The sequence below is a fragment of the Schistocerca gregaria genome, chromosome 3, assembly GCF_023897955.1.
Source record: "Schistocerca gregaria isolate iqSchGreg1 chromosome 3, iqSchGreg1.2, whole genome shotgun sequence".
Taxonomy (NCBI): domain Eukaryota; kingdom Metazoa; phylum Arthropoda; class Insecta; order Orthoptera; family Acrididae; genus Schistocerca; species Schistocerca gregaria.
The window spans coordinates 403,229,203-403,247,231 of record NC_064922.1 but is presented as its reverse complement, the minus strand read 5'-3'; positions in this window follow the sequence as shown (position 1 = coordinate 403,247,231).

The window sequence follows — 18,029 nt, the reverse complement described above, 5'->3', positions numbered from 1 at the left end:
ACATCACTGCCGTCACACAGGAGTGCAAAACGATCGCTGCAGCGCATCAGGCAAAAAAGCATGGAATCTACACAAGATCCGATCGATTCTGCAGGAATATTTCTGCAAGAACATCATTTGCTAATAAACGATGGGAGCAAATTTTTACATGCAGATGACGACAAAGGACCAAATGATAGGAAATTGGTGTTCGCCAGCGAAAGGGAAAAATCCTGTTTAACAGACAGCAGTTCGATCTCTGTCGATGGAGCGTTCAAAAGCTCGAGCAAGCAGTTTGTACAGTTATTTATTGTACTTGCCTATATTTCTAGTTCTGAGGAGGAATCAAACACAGTTCCAACCGTGTACGCCTTCCTACCCAATAAAAAACGAGAAACGTACGATCGCTTTTTCACAGCTGTTAAGAGCAACGTACCTGGAAGGAATCCTATAGCTATTATGATGGATTTTAAATCTGCATTCATCCAATCAGTAACACATTTGTTTCCTGATGCAAAGATTAGTAGCTGCAACTACCATTTCAATCAGTGCTTGTGGAGGCAAGTGCAGAATTGAGACTTATTGCTGCCTACAAGGAAAACAAAGAAATTCGTTTTCACATAAGATTGTGTTCCGCTTTGGCTCATATTTCCCTGGACGTGTTAGATGATGGGTGGCTATGCATTCAGGAGAGCACACCAGATAATGAAAAAATGCAGGATTTTTTCGACTATTTTGTTAAACAATTGCTGGATAATGAAGACATGCCAAGGGATATATGTAACTGCGTAGGAAGGCGTCACCGCACCAACAATGTTTCGGAAGGATGGAATCGGAGGATAAATAGATTAATTTCGAAGGTTCATCCAAATTTTTGCTCCTTAGTAACAGTTCTCAGAGAGGACGCAGAATATCATGGGCACCAATTTAACCGACTAGTTTTAAATCTAGGTGGGAAAAGAAGCAAGAAGTCCCCAATTAAGACGGATGAGATAGTTTCTAAAGTCCTTACAAGACTCCAAGTTGACGGCAATATAAAATCATTTCTTACTTGCGTGGCTTATGCACAGAAATTACAATGAAAAGAAAATGGCTGAAGCTGCAGCAACACTTGTAAATATTGAAAAGGAGTTCAGTTCACGCCGATCGTCCAATTGTAAAAATTGTAAATAAATAATCATCCTGTACATATTGTAACTAAGTATAATGGGAGGGGGGGGGGGGATGTCTTACCTCCTCGTGTTTTCTGCAAACGACACAAAGTCGGCTAAATGTCTCTTGCAAATTGTAAAAGATTAACTAATGAAGTCTGAGAAGTCATAGCTTTTCTAACAATCACAATCAGCATTTTTGTGTAGAAAATTTTAGAAACAATGTCTGTTTGAGTGGACGATGAATACATCTTGTTTCAATACATAAATTGCATTCCGTAAAGCTAATTCTATTTTGTCTAAAACTGACATGGTGAGACCGTGGCTGTGTACAGTTAATGTAGGTTGATTCTTACAAAGAAGAAGACAGCAACCAGCCACTACTAATACTGCTATTTGTTTCAGTAAATAGCACCGTAACCGGTTTCGAACTGACTAGTTCATCATCAGACGGCTGTTCACAAGATTTGCAAGGTACACTTTTCTTAAATAAATAGCAGTATTAATAGTGGCTGGTTGTTGTCTTCTTCCTTGTAAAAATCAACCTACATTAACGCTAATTGCTAGCAGGACTGACATTAGCCCTCAGTACACTTCCCTGCGTGGCGCGTAAAAACTGAGGTTTATTTCGAAATAATTAAAGACAAAAGTTTCTACCGAGAACCAAATTCTTTTTACTTGGTTCCTCTTAATATATGGTAAAAGGTTGCCACTCCTATCGTATACAATTTTGTGTGAAGGGTTGAAAGATGTAAAATATTTTCGGTTTCTATAGTTTCTGTAAAATACGTCGTTAAGTATGAGGTTGAGCGAAAATTATGCCCTATGTAGGATTAATCAGAACAAAAATTCCAATGAAAAAGGTCTAACGCATAACTGTGCTGCAACTAATGGTTGACGTCGTATCGTGGGGGAAAAATCAGCTCCGATTTCTAATTTGACTAAGGCCACTCTTCCTTTCCCAAAGAAATTCTGAAATAATGTACCCTGACTGCGCTGAAGGAGTGTGACTGTCCCTCGGCAGCTGCCCGGGCCGTCACAGGCCGAGCGCTCAGTCACACCAAGCGGCAGCAGGTAGTGGCCGAGCAGGTAGTGTTGCAGCATTTGTGACACCACACCCTGTGCCGGTGCCTCAGCATGGCGGATGTCTCACAAGTGTCGCCACATTCCAGTTTATCACAAGTGTCGCTTCTCACAAGTGTCTACAACTCGTAGATACACTATACAGTCAAGTGTACAATTCCTACATCTCTCTCTAAATATAGATTTTTAAAATTGTATTAGCTTAAATGTGTCAGAAGTCAAGAAACTATTTCTTCCTCTATTTATTTCCCTTTCAAAACAAATTCTGCGTTAATTTTGCTTCCTTTCTTAGTCTTATTGCATCGGAGTATTCACTTTTAAACCTCAAACAAATGCATTCCATTTCTCTATCTTCACCACTATCGTCACCGTCTGGTGCCATGATTTTTAAATTTGTACAATGATCCTTAGCACTACCTTGTTTCTAGCCTGTACGTAGTAAAAGGGCCACGCCCATCCCATTTTACTATGTACAACATTATCAACTTACATTACGCCATGCCAGATGCAAAATATTGTGCTGCCAATACCATGGAGGCGTCGTGCACCAAATATCACACTGTTACGAACTGTATTGCATGCTTGAGAACTGCTGCTATGGGCAGTCTGCCACACTTTGACCTTTAACAGTCGCCGAAGGTCATACATTACATGTACAACGATGTCTCATATGTCGGTTGCTAGATGCAGGGACGGTATGTTGTATCAGTGGAAACCACACACATATTTAGTTAAGCAAAAGTTCAGCCTCATTAGCAAAAATTCTGCAAAAGCTATGGTTCTGGCTTGTGAGGAAAATTTCTGGCTCATCTGTGATCCTCGTCAGCTTCAGACAGACAGACTCACATACAGACACGCAATGATTATGTCACGGTAATTTTCGTGTGAAAATACATAAAAGTCCAACACTGCTTCTCAACAAATTAATGGATGATTTATTGAAGCCCGCATCTCGTGGTCGTGCGGTAGCGTTCTCACTTCCCGCGCCCGGGTTCGATTCCAGGCGGGGTAAGGGATTTTCTCTGCCTCGTGATGGCTGGGTGTTGTGTGTTGTCCTTAGGTTAGTTAGGTTTAAGTAGTTCTAAGTTTTAGGGGACTGATGACCATAGATGTTAAGTCCCACAGTGCTCAGAGCCATTTGAATCATTTTTTTTTTAATTTATTGAAACTTTTGTCCCAGACTCACATGAACAGACGAGGGAAGAGACCATTTCTGAACGCGTGCTTTACTGTTATGGAACTCAACAAAGCCTTATTATTTGGGAGAAGAAATTTCCTAGAAAGTGACAATTTACACTACCACATGCTCCTCCATGAACGCAGAAACGGAGGAACCATCTTTGTAGTATTTTTAAGAATATTCGAGACAAAATTACCGAATCCAAGACACCACGAGTAGTGCTGATAGGCAGACACATTCGACCACCTAGTAAAGCAATCTCGTATAGCCCAACAATGCTCTTGAGTTGTATACAGAAGTGCTGGAAAAGATGTGAAACAAAGACTGGAGTAGCTGTTTGAGCAAAACCTACTCCCAAAAACACATTTATGTTTACATCGGGGACATACCGTGAACAAAACGCTGATAAAATTAATAACCAGTATCCAGATAAGTCTGAGTTGCAACGGATATATCATTGCTGTTATCTGTATGCGATGTAACTGTTCGTTGTACATTTTTGACATGGGTTTCGCTTCTTCGGAAATACCGTTTTGGACTATGACTTACAACTGGGTCTTGGCCCGAAACTAGTCATCGGGTGAAAAAAAAAGAAAAATTTGCAACGTTGGATTGGCTTTAAGTTACACTGATGAACATAAGTTGCTGACCCATAGCTACTCCAGCATTCTGGAAGTCCGTAAGTCGTCGTCGTCAATTTGTGTCCGATGAGCACAGAGAGCCGTATACTGATCAGATGAAGAGAGATGCCATCATTCGTTCAGTTCCGGATACTGAGAGGTGCGAGAGCAAGCCCTCCAGTGGGCAAATGCATCCCTCTCCAAGGTTTCAGCTATTGCACAGTCATTCGAGTTGTCGCGAGCTGCGGGTAACAAAACTGAGTCATGGTGTGAGGTACCAGCAATCCAACCCTCTCCTCCGCAGCAAGCTTGAAATATACGGAATAGCTAAAGACATTGGTACAGGCATGAGCATTTAAATGAAGAAACGTGTAAATAGGCGCAATACGGCACTGCGGTCGTCAGCGCCTATATACGACAAGTGTCTGGGCAGTTGTTAGACCGGTCACTGCTGCTCAATGGCAGGTTATCAAGATTTAAGTCAGTTTGAACGTGGCGTTACAGTCAGCCCACGAGCGATTGGCACAGCATCTCCGAGGTAGCGATTAAGTAGGGATTTTCCCGTAAGACCACTTCACGAGCGTACTGTGAATATCAGGAATCCAGTAAACATCAAATCTCGGACATCGCTGCGGCCGGAAAAAAATCCTGCAAGAACGGGACCAATGACGACTGAAGAAAATCGCCCAGCGAACCAGAAGTCCACCCCCTTCCGCAAACTGCTGCAAGATTTCAGTGCTGGGCCATCAACAAGTGTCAGCGTGCGAACCATTCACAAAACTTCACCGATATGGGCTTTCTGAGCCGAAGGCCACTTGTGTGCACTTGATGACTGCACTACACAAATCTTTAGGCCTCGACTGGGCCCGTCAACACCGACATTGGACTGTTGATGACTGGAAAAATTTTGCCTGGTGGGACGAGTCTAGTTTCAAACTGTATCGAGCGCATGGACGTGTACGGTTATGGAGACAATCTCATGAATCCATGGACCCTGCATGTCAGCAGAAGACTGTTCAAACTAGTGGAGGTTCTATAACAGTGTAGGGCGTGTAGAGGTGGAGTGATATGGGACCCATTATCAAGTATAGAAGTCTGAGAGGTGACACGTACGTAAAGCATCCTGTCTGATCACCTACATCCATTCACGTCCGTTGTGCGTTCCGACGGAGTTGGGCAATTGCAACAGAACAATGCCGCACCCCACACGTCCAGTTGCTACAGAGCATCTCCAGGAACCCTCTCCTGAGTTTAAACAGTCCCGCTGCCCACCTAACTCCCCAGACATGAACATTATTGAACATATCTGGGATGCCTTACAATGTGCTGTTCAGAAGAAATCTACACCTCCTCTTACTCTTACGGATTTATGGAGAGCCCTGCAGGATTAATGGTGTTAGCTACCTCCAGCACTACTTGAGACGTTAGTTAACTTCATACGTAATGTTGAGGCACTTGTGGGTGTTCGCGGGGGCCCTGCACGATATTAGGTAGGTGCACCAATTTCTCTGGCTCTTCAGTGTGGTTCCCACGGGGCAGACATCGTCTCGGCGGTCCGCACACGATCACTGCGTCGAGGCGACCGTCTCTCTCCCAGCAGCAGCCGCACCAACAAAGTAAACAGGCCAGTAAACGCCAATGTACGCATTCCAAGCTCCCGTCCTGTCCTTATCGTTTCATTAACCATGACCGTCCAGACCGCCCAAAACGCTGGGTTACCTGTCATAATTGCAAGAAAAAAGGTCACATTGCTTCTGTTTGTAATTCAAAATTTCAGCACAACAATCCTGGTGCAGATATGGGAGTAAATATTGTATCGGCTATTTCTGTTGCGCCGAACAAGCTTTTTCTCGATGTTACTGTTTTTCGTTAAGTTCTGCACATGCAAATGCATATACGAGCTGCGGTAACCTTCTCAAACTCACAAACTTATACGAACTTAGATTAGATTCCCCTCCGCTTCTCTCTGTCTCACGAAAATTAGTAAATTAAAATAGACAGATTACTGCTATTTTCGGCGAATTCTCTGCTCCAATGATCTACACGTCAATAGACTAGCCACATATATTTCTTGTTGTAGGTAACCCACGTTGAAAATTTTTTTTGGATTAGATGCTTTTAAGTTGTTTGGTTTCACCATATCAGATGAAGTGCCGCAAGGCAGTTAGGTGCATTATGTTCTGAGTTTTTCTCTTTTCCCTCCTGGATTGAAGTGTGCCAACACTTTTCAAATGCATATTACAAAGCATTTGCGTGCTGGTTCGTAGGGCCCATCCGATTCCATTGGCACGCAGGGAACAAGTCAAAGAAGAATTAGATCTCCACCCGGGATCCAGCGTTTTCGGCCTATTGCATCAAGTGAATGGTCTACCCCATTTAGCAAAGAACCCGTAGGACCGGTTACGCCTCTGTGGTGATTTTAAAGTTTCTGTGAACTCACAATCTATAGTGGATATATACCAGACACCGCGCCCTGACGAATTCTATCGCAGTTATAATGTGATCAATATTTCTCGAAAACTGAATTGTGAAATGCCTATTTACAACTCTCTTTACATACAGAGTCACAACGTATGTTAGTTGTCAGAATTCGCGATTGCCTTTTGGAGCCGCCAGCGCTGCCGCTACATTTCAACGTTTTTTGGAACAACTTACAGCGCCTGTGTGTGTGTTGTGCAAACTATTTGCTTGACATTGTACTTTCCGATACCTCAACTGAGGAACATTTACAAAATCTCCGTACTCTTTTTTCTGTCCTCCAAGCGGCCTCTTATCTTAGGTTTGAAGTTTCTGACGAGGTTCTCAAACCCCTCCATCAAGATGTTTCTGCTATTATGTCCCTTCCACGCCGTACATCAGCCAAAGAACTTCAGGTTTTTCTAGGCAATGTCACCTACTACCATAAATTTTTGCCTGGGGCAGCGACGATCTCGCACGCGTTACATGCGTTGCTGCACAAAGGGACCCCATTTCGCTAGTCGCCTGTTTGTGAAACAGCGTTTTCCACCATTAATACGATGTAGCATTCTGCGCCCTGTTTAGTGACGAGCCAGCCAGGCATCCACTTGATTTTTACGTCGGACGCTTCACAGTACGAGTTTGGGGCGGTACTGGCTCATAGATATCCCGATGGCTCCGATCAACCTTTTGCTTGTGCCTCAAAAACGCTGACTCCTGCTCAAACTAAGTTCTCTCAGATAGAAAAGGAAGCTTTAGTCATTGTATATGCTGTGAAGAAATTATAATTTTTTTTCTATGGTACCATATTCCACCTGGTCACCAATCACAAACCATTGGTTCCCTTATTCAGCCCTTCTGCATCGATACCAGATAACGCGGCACATCATATTCAGCATTGGGCTCTTTTCCTTTAGCTTAACAACTATGAGCTTCATTTCCGCCCTACGAACCAGCACGGAAATGCCGATGCTTTGTCCGCCTGCCGACCAGTCCGGACCTAGGATCTGATCCGGAAGAATTGCTTTGTCTCCACCTCGCAGGGGACAGCTCTTGAGATGACAGACAATGGATGGCTCCGCTCTACCAAGGCCAAGAGACAGCATCTTAAACCACTCCAGAGCTCGCTGATCCCGCAGATCTTTTCTCCTCTGAGGGCCACATGCCCGAAAGTAGTACCTGTAGTATCACGGCGCATGGACAGTATGTAGACCGGCGCTCGGGCTATGTCTAGCAGTACACTCATAGTGAGTTTCCTGGGTCAGCTGCCGACTGCGAAAGCATTCCCACGATCAGGATTTCAGTCTGAAGCCGCCGCTGCGACGGCGGTGTCATCGACGTCGACCTGCAGAAGCTGTCAGCTACGAACCTACACCACTCGCCGACCTCAATACTGAAGAGACTTGCCTCCGACGCTGTGATCAGCAACTAGACCTTGTAACATATGACTTTGTTTTTCATCGACAATGCGCCGAAACTGAACTTTGTGCGGCCCTTCAGGACATTTATTGTGGCGTTGTTACTGTATGGACATTGGATTTTTGGGCTTTGTGTGTTCTGTGACGTTTTCAGGCCTTCAGCCTTCAGGCGTGAGCATTGATCTTTCAACACTGAAGAAGTGATGTATTTTCAGTTATTATGTTTTAAGCTAACCCCCATCGGAGAACACTGTTTATGTGTTTTACAATAAGCTTCACAGTCATTCTAAACCCGGGAAATTTTCCTGCACCACCTCCGGCGAACGTATCAGCATCCCCATCGATCAACAAAGAATTTTTGAATTTTCCACTTTAGCTGGAGGTAAGGATGTTATTGTGAAACATTAGCAAACAAAACGTATCTCAGTCATATAAAAAAAGTTATAAGATCGAAAGAGATCTGGTACCCATCTTTAGATAAATTGTACAAAATCTTTAAAAAAGGTTATTTCTTCAACCATGTAAAAAAGACTGTAAAACTAAGCAGTCTTCTTTTTTTCACATGTGGTTCCCTTCATATTCAGCTGGTATAGCGGAACCCACACACTTATTTCCTCCAGCACATCGCATTCTTCCGTCGGTTGGTACAACCGCATCATATCGCGTATTCTGCTATGTGTTTTCTGGAAAATATTGGCCGGCGTCCTGGCGCACCCATGACGCGAGTTAGCAGTATATTGCTTTATTTGCTGTTATTGTGGCAGCGATGTAAAAACATGTCAGCGATATGCATGTGCAATTTCCACAACACTGTGATCTTTCGAATCTGTCCACAGCTAGCGACTGAATTACCAAATAAACAAGTCACCTTTATCTGTCCCTGGTATGCCATTATGCTTGTTATATCGTCCCGAGGCGTGAAGGAATATAGCTTCTAAGGAAAATACTCGAGCTACTCCTGACTTGATCATTTAAAATATTATCGTCCCTATCGTCATGTAGACCTATTTCCAATTCTTGAGTTAATTTCAGTTTTTAAATAAGAACTAAGTTATCTAAGAAACACATTCACATTAAATAGCTGCGATGTTAAAGTGACAGAGTCCTGGAGGGTAAAGGAGTAACAGGCAAGAAAGAGGAAGAAGGCTACAATCACTGTACCGTACACACGGACCGTGACCGATAGCATCGGAAGATGTTTCGGCGTAACGGTCTAAAGCCAATTTTTCCAAGCAAACTTGAAACAAAAGATATGTAAAGATCTATGAATGGTCAGCTACAGGTTGCTGAAATGTAGGAAATCTGATGCAGTGTAATGAACTACATGTTTTACAGTTTAATCCTAAAAGAGCAGCAATAAGATGTGCACCTCGTGCTACCCATCAAGGTAACCGTAGATGAACACAGTCAACCTAGCGGACAGGTTGTAAATTCCTGTCTGTATTTTAGTGGACACAGTAACAATGCGAAACAGATTAGCTGGAGATGGCTTTCTTGCCGGCTGGTAGTGCCAAGAGGACTCCGTAAGTACACGCAAACATAAACATGCACAAAACAAGACGCCACTTACAAACCGATGAACGCTTTCTCCTACCACTCCAACGTCATTGAAGGGTTAATCATTGGTATTTACAACAATAAGCGCGCAAAATACTCTCCTTAAATTTGATTAAGTGCGGCAGTGCACCACAGTGTGAAGACAATTCCCAGAATACGATCTCATCTAAAAGGTCAAAACATCTGATCGACTATTCTGAACAGTATGAACGGTTACGAAAATCATGGTAACATCTAACTCCATCGGCAATGGCCGCGAAGTTTGTAATGTGGCCGTCGTTTTTTACTATGTAAATTTATTAAGGATTATTAATGGTAGGATAATAAGACACCAATCGTCGTGTTACAATGATAATTTCAAGAGCATTTAGTGGGAGATGACATACTGTAACCTTTATTTTTGACATAATTTATTACTAAGCATCTGCGATCTGACAGTTCCAGTTGCACATTGCCTATCTGACGACTTCCTACAACAAGAAAAATTTGATTTTCAGTTGCGAAGTTATTGACCGAGTCTAAAAATTTAAAATGGTGCCATAATCTACTCATTAAAGGTTTACCACAGCAAGTGAAATATTAAAGTTAGAAACACTGAATATCTTCATACAGCGTAAGAACAGCTTACGGCGTGCAAATTATCCAGACTATATTCATCCAGTATTTGAGAATGAGAGTCCTTAGCGACCTCTGGGAAAATTTACACATAATTTCGAACTTTTTTTTGAAACTTTCCCACGCGTACGCTCCCCTCAAAATAATGAACCGAAATGAGGTCATCACTTACAACACTTTCGTTGTTCGTCCAGTGAGACTTCAGAATCATGGAGGACTTTTCAATTCATTACTGCTAACTCTATTCGCAACACATTTTTGCAGATTCTATCCACAAATGTCAGTAAATGGGCCTGCAAAATTGTATAACTCTACGACATATAGTTAAGAAGAAATACGTAATAAATATTGAGTTGCAAGGAAAACAGCTTTTTGAAAATGGAGCACCAGTTACCCAGATAATACTCATCCAGTGTTTGACAATGAGAGCACTTAGAGACTTACAACATAATACGGCTTTTGCGTCTTTAACCATACACATTTTGTAAGCTTAAGTTCAAATATTGAACACATTAGCCCATTTGTAAACTAGTCGTTCACAGGTGTGGCTCCTCGTCCACGTCGTGGGAGAACGGCATGAAGCAGGGGACAGCCTGTAAGGGGAAGTACAGTGGGAACTGTGTGTGGTCCGAGGCAGCTACTGTAGCTGTGAAGGCCCTGCAGGAACTGCGAGCAGTGACGGCCAATGGGGTTCTGGCGAAGCTACAATAGGCCGGGCAAGCCAGCACTGAATAACCCATTTGTTTCCAACAATCAAACTAGCCTCGGAACAAACCCAATACCGGGTCCGCCTCGTCAGCTGCGCGGTCAGCGCGGCATATTACTAAACTAAGGACCTGGGTTCCGTTCCTGGCCGGCTTGGAGATTTTCCCTGCTCGGGACCTGGGTGTCGTGTTGTACTTATGTTCGTATTGTCATAATTGACATTCCACTACTGAGATGATCAAAGGGCACGCCCGAAAGCCAATTAAAAAGCAATACCGGAAGAGACGAGGCCTTTAAGAAAGATCTGTCAGGTAGGACGGCCAACGTAAGACAGATTTTCCCAAAGAAATATGTAAGACTTTGGAGTCTTAATGTTCCATTCTTATTGCAGGAAGCAAGAATCCAGGAAATCTTATGGATAATGACACAAAGGAACATATCGATAATGTGACTAGAGGTAAGAAAGAAAGGGACTGGTAATAAGGTGCTGGGGTAAGGATATAAGATGTGGTGGTCAGGAAGAGGCAAAATAAGATAAAATAATTAAACTTAAGATTATGATGGAAGGAAATATTGTTGACGTGGTCCACGTTTATGCTTCTCAGGTAGGATCCGAAACAGGTCCTGCACGGTTTTCAAAGGATCTTATACAGTTCTTCCTGCAAAATAGTGTCAATTAATAGTACAATTAATACGCACTCGGCGTGAACATAGTGCAGCAGGACAGACTTCTTTTGTAACGTTCCTTATCGGACAGTATACAGACATTCCACTGCTAGCTGGTCGGAGCACGAACTTCATCAACGAACATTTTTATTAAAAGAGCAGTTACACATGTCTCAGACAAACGGCGAAACACTTCTGCAAACATTCAATGCTGTGATTGTCCTCGGCGGCGATAGGTCTCCTGTACAACCTTGTTTCCCGCAGCCCGTTGGAATTCGCCTTTCCTTAAGTAAACACTATGTCAGCAAACTATCGATTCGAATACGGAACCATTGTATACAAGACCGTATGCCATCAACTACAAGGTGAGTCACTAGAAGAAGTGAATCGGACGCAACTTTACCAATGACTACAGCGGGACAGAGTGCTAGGACGTGACGTATGAGGAACAGCATCACCCTCCTGGAGGAAACCATGCAACTGTAACTGTGGCTGCATGGTACAATGAGTATTAAACTGCAATATCTGTACCAAAGTATGACTGAGTAAATGGTCTCTAGTATGGATACCAGGTATTTCCGGGCATATTAAGTTCATTAAACCTTTTATTTCGTATCGTCTCATCGATCAATCCGCCGCGCGGGGTAGCCGCTAGGTCTCGGAGCTCCCAAATCGGAGGTTCGAGTCATGCCTCGGGCATGGGTGTATGCGTTGCCCTTAGCGTAAGTTAAAGTAGATTAAGTAGTGCGCAAGCTGAGGGAGCGATGACCTCGGCTCTTTGGTCCCATAGGAACTTACCACAAAAATCGATCAATACCCGGAGTTTGTACACTGTGGGAAAAAAAATCACCGTATAGAAAAGAAAATATAGCTTGATCGACTCCACTTTCTCATAATAATGAGCGTATGGCATTGGTGGCCGGGAGACTACTCGAGGGGCGGTTCGGCCGCCGCTCCACAAGTTCTTTAACGCCACTACGGCGACTTGCGAGTGAATGGGGATGAAATGAAGATGAAAAACACACAACTTCCAGTCATCTCCAGGCAGAGAAAATCCCTTATCCCACCGGGAATCGAAACCGGAACCCCGTGCGCGGGAAGCGAAAACGCTACCGCAAGACCACGAGCCGTGAACGTAATCAGAATGATTGGTACACACTTAAACGTTGAAAGCTGGTATTTTTCATTAAATCCCTTGCAACCGAAACTGACTTCTGGGTACGTAAATAATGGGAAGTAGCCTTCAAGTTTGTGACATTTTGGCAACTCTTTACTGCACCTCCTTTGTGTATGGAGGATAATAGTTCTTTGTTTAAGGTAAATTACTTTTTGTGGTATTATATGCCAGGAGCAAAGGAACTTTTGTTATTGTAGGAAGTAGATCAAAATATTAAGTTAGATGCAAATTTAGGGTTAAAATGGCTCTGAGCACTATGGGACTCAACTGCTGAGGTCATAAGTCCCCTAGAATTCAGAACTACTTAAACCTAACTAACCTAAGGGCATCACACACATCCATGCCCGAGGCAGGATTCGAACCTGCGACCGTAGCGGTCGCGCAGTCCCAGACTGTAGCGCCAAGAACCGCTCGGCGACTCCAGCCGGAGCAAATTTAGGGGCTCAGTAAGACTTTGTGTAGTAGATCCATTGCAGTAATCAAGGATTTTTGCATTAGACCCGTTTTTATGGAACTTCAGCAGAATCAAAATAGGAAAACTGATAATATCTGTAATGTGAGCGCTCGGATAGTGGAGTTTGAAACAACTGACTTTAAACATAGCTTTCGTGACTTTAAAAATAAAACAGCAAAAGCATGTGGAAAACCTCACGACTTTTATCCACTTTGCTTAGTGGATCTACATTACCAGAAACATTGGTGACTATCGGGATTGTCAGCTCCCGAAATGCGTCCTGTGACTTGTAATATGAGGACTTCGTTTTTATGCAACAGATCTGATGATGGTAATTAAAATATTTTTTCACGAACTACATGTGGTTGAGCCAAATTTCGATAATCTGATAGTGAGGTCGCTGAGACCAGGAGGAGGGCAGTGGTACGGTGTTCGTGAAGAATGCCGGACATTTGCTACGCTGGACATTTACCACGCCGGACATTTGCCACACTTGCCTCTTCGCCAGGTAGCGATCCCTCAGGCAAGGGACGCCCTTCCTCGTACTTCTGTCCGCTTCCAAACCGCCGTCTCCACATCTTACTCGTTACAACCAGTACGTAAGGGACCTTCTTCTTCGACATCTTGGCGAAATACAGAGCTTCTTTTCCGAAATCGAAATATTTATATCTTTTGGGAAACGAAAGCAATTCCGACAATTATGTCAGTATGTAATTATTTCTGCCAAGTATAAATATATATCCCTCTATCTGTACGGTAACTTCCTTTCACTCTTACTGATGGCTATAGAAACCGTCCATCGCCGTGGGAGCAACAAGAAAGAACTACACAAGAGAATGCGAATGTACGCTTATCATTTCTTTCTGATCGCTTCATTTGTGCCTACTTTAATTACTACAACTGCATGCCCAATAGACAATAAGGAAAGGAGAAATCGGAATGTGAATGTTTGAAAAGAAGAACGACATCCTCTATATTAATTTACTCTCTAAAATCCTATATCCGTTGCGGCGAAACATTAATTAATAAAGTGTAGCGGTACAGTGTTCAAAACATGACTGAAAGTGCGTTCATAAACAGAGATAAGAACTTCTATGATTGACATGTCATCTGAAGTCACAATTTTAAAATGTTAGACATAAGGAAATGAAGTAATAACGTACGTTGTTGTTTTACATTGTTTAGGTCTGGTATTTACAGGGTCACAGAGAAAGAATCCTAGGTTTTGAAGGGAAAAGCCGTAATTGTAATGATCTCCACTACAACAGAAACTAGAAGCACAACTTGAGGCAAAATAATGTAATGTGTGTTCCATCTCACAAGCGACATTGAAGTAGGTAGTTCCTCCGACTTAGTACGGACAGAGGTTATGTTCGATAACCGGAACAAATTAATAACTGGCTCCTTTTACCAACCCCCGGTCTCAGATGGAACAGTTGCTGAACATGTCAAAGAAAACTCGAGTCTCATCGCAAATAGGTACCCTATTCATTCAATTATAGTTGGCAGTGACTTCAATCTACCTTCCGTATGATGACAAAAATACATTTGCTGACCCTAGTGTAGATAGAAAACAACTTCCATAATTGTTCTAAATGCTTTTTTATAAAATTATTTTGAACAATTAGTTCACGAGGCCATTCAAATTGTATATGGTTACGAAAACACACTTGACCTTTTAGCCACAAATAATCTTGAGCATCACGACGGGTACAGGAATTAGTGAACACAGTCGTAGAGAGGCTCAATTCCGTAGCAAAGAAATTCACCAAAACTAAATGCGAAATATATATATATTTATAAAAGCAACTAAAAATTCGGTTGATATCTTTCTAAGAGACAGTCTCCAATCCTTCCAAATTATGTAAGTGAAGACCATATGTGGCTTAAGTTCAAAGAAATAGTATCAACAGCACTCGAGAGATTCATACCAAGTAAATTAATATCAGAGGGAACTGATCCCCCCATGGTACACAAAACATGACAGAAAGCTGCTGCAGGAGCACCGAAAAAGGCACGTATAAATTAGACGAGCGCAAATTCTCCAAGATTGGCGAAGTTTTACTGTGGCTCGAAGTTTGGTGCGGATTTCCATGCGAGATGCATTTAATAGTTTCCAAAACTTAACTCTCTCCATAAATGTGGCGAAAAATCCAAAGAGATTCTGGTACTATGTTAAGAAAACCAGCGGAAAGGCTCAGTAAGTACCTTTACTGCGGGTCGGGCTGAGAGTGATGAGGAGGAGGAGAGGAGGAGGGGGGGAGGGGGGGAGGGGATGACAGGGGACCTAACCATTCGGAGCAGGTAAAATCGTGACAAATGTCCGGCATGGCAAAAGTCCGCACACCGTCGGTGCCGCCCCCTCGCAGCCATCGCCAGCCGGGCTGCACCAGTGAAGCCGTCCCCGAGGGTGCACAGTGGGGCGGGCGACGCGCCAGGCACGACCTCGCCGCGGAGGCGGCGGCTTCGGCGGCAGCGGCAGCAGCAGGTAGGCTTTCCCACGCTTAATGGCCGGCCTGTCAGAGCGGAGCGACACTCGGTGCGAGTCTCCGGGCCGCCCCACGCCGCCGCTAATGGAAAGTCCACCGTCAGATTATACGGCGGGCCCTGGCGGCGCGGCGCAGCGCAAACACGGCCGCGGCCGCACCGCCTGTTTGCCGTGCCGTGCGTGTAAGCGATATCTCCGGTAATTGGTGCTCCGCGCCTCGCGACGTATTTACAAGGCGGCTGCGAAAGTGAGTAACGACCGCGGCCTGACCCGGCTAATAACCGGCCGCTTGTCCGCGAAAGCAGTTAATAACCTCGTGGACGGACCGCATCTGTAATTGCCGGCTGGCCGCAGCGTTTGATTCAGAGGGCACCGCCGATATTAGCCGCCCTTTGCTGGGATTAACCACTGTACACAACGGACTCTCGAGGGATCCAGTCTCCTTTGACGGTACTCTCTTCAAATAGATCGGCAATCGCTCTCTCCCGGAAAACCGCTCAGCACCGGCAATTCACTGCCTGACAAAAGAACTGAAGCACTCGGAAGCGGAGGTAGGAAATGGAACGAAACTTCACGGGTGGTATTATTTCAGACATTGCAATATCGTCCGCCCCCGGTAGCTGAGTGGTCAGCGCGACAGACTGCCAATCCTAAGGGCACGGGTTCGATTCCCAGCTGGGTCGGAGATTTTCTCCGCTCAGGTACTGGGTGTTGTGTTATCCTAATCATCATTATTTCATCCCCATCGACGCGCAAGTCGCCGAAGTGGCGTCAAATTGAAAGACTTGGACCAGGCAAGCGGTCTACCCGACGGGAGGCCCTCATCTCACGCCATAACAATATCGAGTCAAATTTAGAGAGAACTTGACAATATTAGCCCACTTACCAGCTCCTCGTTACACACCCTGTGACGTGCACACCTGTACTTATTCTGTTCGGAAATAAGGCCTGCGTATCCCATCCTGAGGTAAGGTAGACCGCAAAAGTTATAACCTTTCTTTGATATCCTGGATCCCGGGACTGGGACAAAGTTGACGTTCAGTCTGGTCCCACATACAGATATGGTGATCTTGCTAGCAATCCGAGTGTCTCACCATCACGCAGCCAGTCATAGCGACACACACCACGTGTGGACGAGCAAAGCCCTGTTGAAAAATAGCACCACAACACTGTCGCTTGGGAGGTAGTTGCTGAGGACACAGCAGCTCCGTGACGTACTGCTGTGCTGTTAGACTATCCTCAATCACTACCACCCCCAATCTGAAGTCATATACGATAGCTTTCAGCACCACGACACCGAAAGCGACTGTGTCTCTCGAAAACATTGGAAGAATGGGACCTGTGCCGGCCGGAGTGGCCGAGCGGTTCTAGGCGCTACAGTCTGGAACCGGGAGACCGGCACGGTCGCAGGTTAGATTCCTACCTCGGGCATGGATGTGTGTGATGTCCTTAGGTTAGTTAGGTTTAAATAGTTCTAAGTTCTAGGGGATTGATGACCTCAGAAGTTACGTCCCATAGGCGCTCAGAGCATTTGAATGGGACCTCTCCCTTGGTCGCCGCAATAATCGCAGTAGCGATGAAATGCGAGTCATCGCTGAACAAGGTATTCATTGGCAGCCTATGTTTCCCAGTCATAGTACCACTCCAAACGCAGCTGTCACTGTTGGGGTGTCGACGGCAACCGGCGCCTGAGTACGGTAACTGTTAGCCTCTGAGCAGTAGTGCAGGCTGGCACAGAAAGCTGTGGCGATCAAATGTGGTGGGTTGGAACCTGGAGGACGAGTAAGCCTGCCCGCATATTGCAGTGCAGTCCACCATCGGGCCACTGTCATAATCGAGAGCGCTACAAATCTCGATACTGCATTATTCTACAAGCCGGCCAAATGGTGGACCACAATGGGTCCCCTCTCGATCTACGATAACATTGCCTCTCACAAGTACGCTACATCTGAGTCCTTCATAATGATTACTCTATATCTGACGCTCTCACGTCTTTACCAGGATTGGTAGAATACAAAGCAGTCTCGTGGCCGTTCTCTCACAGAGAACTGCAACTCTTAATCGTTTACAAACCCGTCAAAGAAGTGTACGTGTACGAAACTGCATTGCCATCCGATCTCATCTTCTGGTGCTGCACATTTTTTAACAATATATAGAGAGCTTTTTTCGGACAGGTCCTGAAATACCATGAACATTTCTCTTGTACTGTGGAATTTAATGAATGGCCGTAATGTAACGTGACGCGACCATTTATTCCTGACAGCTGACGCCACAACTGGTTTGCTAGGCATACATTAAAACGTACACACTTCAGTTTTTGTTGTTTCTCTAATCTACACGTTAGAAAAAAATAAATGTAGGGCACCTGAGCTGCTAGCAGACAAAGCCAATCATAAAGAGAGGCACTGGACAATACTAGACAGTCTGTTTGTTCACAACATCCGATTCTCTTCTTTTAAACTGTATAGAATGCTCATGA